Below are 4,223 nucleotides of genomic sequence, written 5' to 3'. Positions count from 1 at the left end.
TCACCACGCCACCACACCACCCTGCCTCACCATGCCACCACACCACCCTGCCTCACCACGCCACCACACCACCCTGCCTCACCACGCCACCACACCACCCTGCCTCACCACGCCACCACACCACCCTGCCTCACCACGCCACCACACACACACGAGGCAGACACATCCCTGCCTGACCACACACCATCACATAAGACAAAGGCATCTCTACCATATCACACACCGCCATGCACCTCGAGACGCGGAAACACTCACGCCTGACCACACTCCACCGCAAGTCAACCTAAACAAGTCAAGGTCCTTCAGGCAACCATCGTCTTTACTGTCCAGTGTCTATCTAATGTACCTTACTTTGCAATAAGCAGTAAAGTTACCACAGAATAAGTGCTTTGTATCACACATCTGCAGGCTAGTAGCAAGCAAGTGCTTACGTTTGTAATACACTTCTGCATTATTACTGGCAATCAAGCGGGGCCTTTTTATTATTTTTTGCTGCCTTTGGTCAGCTTCCCCCTCTTGCATAAAATAAAAACACTGGACAGTATAGAGGGCAAACAAGGGCCAATAAAACTACTACTGTAGGTGTGTTAGGTTCTCCTTGCAATTTCCCTTCCCCCCTTTCTTTTTTGCCTTTTGTTGTGTTCCTTAGTGCTCCATGCTAAAAGACTCACAATGAAGAGTAAAATTACCGAAGAATAAGTTTTCATTAATCCCTTCAGCGTTTTAATTGGTCTTCTGTTTTGTTTCTTAGTGTTCCACGCCACAAGACTCGCAAGCGGCCCCTGCTGGTCAGCAAAACGCCTCCATTACATAATTACTTGTTCAAAATGCACTGTTACTCATCCGCCACGTTGGGGTTAAAATTTTGTAGCAACTCATGTTCGCAACAACAGGGGGAAAAGGGGAGGCGTTGCATAACATTAGTCTCTTTTTCCCGATACAAGGCTTACTTCTTCTCTCTCTACCTTCTGTTGGGTACGTACTTAGCTCCTCTCCCAATTCCTTTGTTTTCCCTTTCCTTACGTAATTCTCATTTCAACGCAGACTTTACCTTCCTAACTTCTCTACAGTCAACCATGTGCTCTCCGTCCGTCTCTCCCATCTCCAAGACCTTCCCCACACGCCTCACACATTGGGGAAAGGCAACATCGGGCCGCCCTAAAAAATCAGATTGCCTTTTACTCTTTGGATTTCTATTTTCAAGTTTTCTTTTTAGACTAACTTTGTACAGTTTTTCTTGAAAGATTTTCCCTACAGCACTAAGCCTACTTCTGAGAGAGAGAGAGAGAGAGAGAGAGAGAGAGAGAGAGAGAGAGAGAGAGAGAGAGAGAGAGAGAGAGAGAGAGAGAGAGAGAGAGAGAGAGAGAGAGAGAGAGAGAGAGAGAGAGAGAGAGAGAGAGAGAGAGAGAGAGAGAGAGAGAGAGAGAGAGAGAGAGAGAGAGAGAGAGAGAGAGAGAGAGAGAGAGAGAGAGAGAGAGAGAGAGAGAGAGAGAGAGAGAGAGAGAGAGAGAGAGAGAGAGAGAGAGAGAGAGAGAGAGAGAGAGAGAGAGAGAGAGAGAGAGAGTATAACTTTAACAATAATGCGAAAAGATATAAAAACAAAACACGAGTAAGAATTGCAAAAAAATGTAAAGGTGCACTCGTAACAAATAGAAAGACTGCCACAACTTGGTGCTGCCACGGCTTCCACTCAGCAGCGCGCCACGAAGGGAAAACAACGAGAGCAAAACAAACGAACCACCAACACAAAACGAAAAAAGCAAACAAAAAAACGGAGTAAAAAAGGAAAAACAACAAAAAGACGATTCAGTGTTATAAATCGCTGAAATAAAGGTGATAATTGGAAAAACTACTAGAATGATTGAGACGAGAAGCACCAGCACATATCACACCAAAAACTATACAATAAGAGACCGAGACAAACAACAACAAAAAGACGATTCAAATTGTTATAAATCGTTGAATTAAAAACAATAATGAAGAAAAATACTAGAATGATTGAAATATAAAGAGAAATAAAGCAAGACAGGATGCACCAACACAACACAAACACAAAAAAGGGGGAAAAAAATGACAGTAAAAAAAAATTAAGACGATAATGAAAAAAAAATGCCAGAATTATTTACGGAATCAACACAAAACAAAAAAATTACTCGGAAAAAACGAAAAGACGACTGAAAGTGTTACAAATCGTTGAAATAAAGGCGATAATAGGAAAAAAAATAATACAATGATTAATACAGAGAGTTAGAATAGGAAGAGAGAGTTAGAATAGGAAGAGAGTTAGGAATAGGAAGAGTTAGTTAGAATAGGAAAGAGTAAGAAAATAAACACGCTGGAAAAACACAATATTCCTGGGTTGTGTTGTGTCTTCAAAGGTTCCAATCACATTTATCCCAGGCAGGAGCACGGTAGCCTCGGACCCTCCCTCCTCTCCTTACTGGTCACCCTTCCTCCTCCTCTTCTTCCTCTTCCTCCTCCTCCTCCTCCTTTCTTTTTTTCTCCTAAATCATTTCTTCTTTTGCTTGTTTCTTTTTCTTCTAAGTGCTGATGTTTTTTTTTTTTCTCTCTCTCTCTCTCTCTCTCTCTCTCTTCTCTTCTCTTCTCTTTTCATCCCCTTTGTTTCACTTTCTTATTTTTGTCCATGTTTTTCTTGTTTTTTTTTTTGTCTTTTCTTTCTCTTCTTCTTTCGTCGTGTTTATCTCTATCTTCGTCTTATCCATCCTCATTTCTTTTCTTCTTTCACAATTTCTTCCCCTCCTACTTCCTCATTTTTTTCTTTCTCATTTTCTTCCACTTCTTTATCATCATTTCCTCCTCCTCCTCCTCCTCCTTAACCTTTCCCTCTTCCCTTTTCGACCTTATTACTCTTATTTCTCATTTTCTTCCTCTTGTTCTTCCCCTACTTCTTTATCATCTCCTCCTCCTCCTCTTCTTCCTCCTCCTCCTCCTCCTCCTCCTCCTCCCTTTCTACGTTACTATGTTTGTCTCCACTCCTGATCACTCGACCTTAAAAGTAAATGAGGTGAGAGAGAGAGAGAGAGAGAGAGAGAGAGAGAGAGAGAGAGAGAGAGAGAGAGAGAGAGAGAGAGAGAGAGAGAGAATGGTAAGGGTGAAATAAATTTACTTTCTTCTAGTGTCAGTAGTTGCAATTACTTAGAAGAGAGAAGAAGAAGAAGAAGAAGAAGAAGAAGAAGAAGAAGAAGAAGAAGAATGAAGAAGAAGAAAAAAGAAAAAAAGAAGAATGAAGAAGAATGAAGAAGAAGAAGAAAAGAAAAGAAAAGAAAAGAAAAGAAAAGAAAAGAAGAAGAAATAAAGGAGGAGGAGGAGGAGGAGAAGAAGAAGAAGAAAAGAAGAAAGAAGAAAAAGAAAAGAAAAAGAAAAAGAAAAGAAAAGAAGAAGAAGAAATAAAGGAGGAGGAGGAGGAGGAGGAGGAGGAGGAGGAGGAGAACAAGAAAGAAGAAAAGAAAATAGAGGAAAAAAATATTGGACGAAACGAGAGAAAAAAACGGAAATGAAAAAGAAAAACACCTAATAAAACCAGGATATAACAAAATATTAATCAAATAAAAAGTGTAGAGAAAAAATAAAATAAAATAAAATAACGAACTAAAATTTTTAAAAAACTCGAAAAATACCACCACTTCAACCACCACCACCACCTCAACCACCACCACCACCACCACCACCACCACCTCAACCACCACCACCACCACCTCAACCACCACCACCACCACCACCTCAACCACTATCTCAACCACCACCACCACCACCTCAACCACCACCACCACCTCAACCACCACCACCACCACCACCACCACCACCACCACCACCTCCAAACCACCACCACCACCAGCATCACCTCAACTACCACCACCACCACCTTAACCACCACCACCACCTCAACCACTATCACCATCTCAACCACCACCACCACCACCTCAACCACTATAACCATCTCAACCACCACCACCACTTCAACCAATATCACCACCTCAACCACCACCACCACCACCACCACCACCACCACCACCTCAACCACTATCACCACCTCAACCACCACCACCACCTCAACTAATATCACCACCTCAACCACCACCACCACGAGCACCATCTCAACCACCACCACCACCACCACCACCTCAACCAATATCACCACCTCAACCACCACCACCACCACCACCACCATCTCAACCACCACCACCATCACCTCAACCACCACC

Source organism: Portunus trituberculatus, chromosome 45 (assembly GCF_017591435.1).
Source record: "Portunus trituberculatus isolate SZX2019 chromosome 45, ASM1759143v1, whole genome shotgun sequence".
Taxonomy (NCBI): domain Eukaryota; kingdom Metazoa; phylum Arthropoda; class Malacostraca; order Decapoda; family Portunidae; genus Portunus; species Portunus trituberculatus.
Note: the sequence above shows the minus strand (reverse complement) of the source record.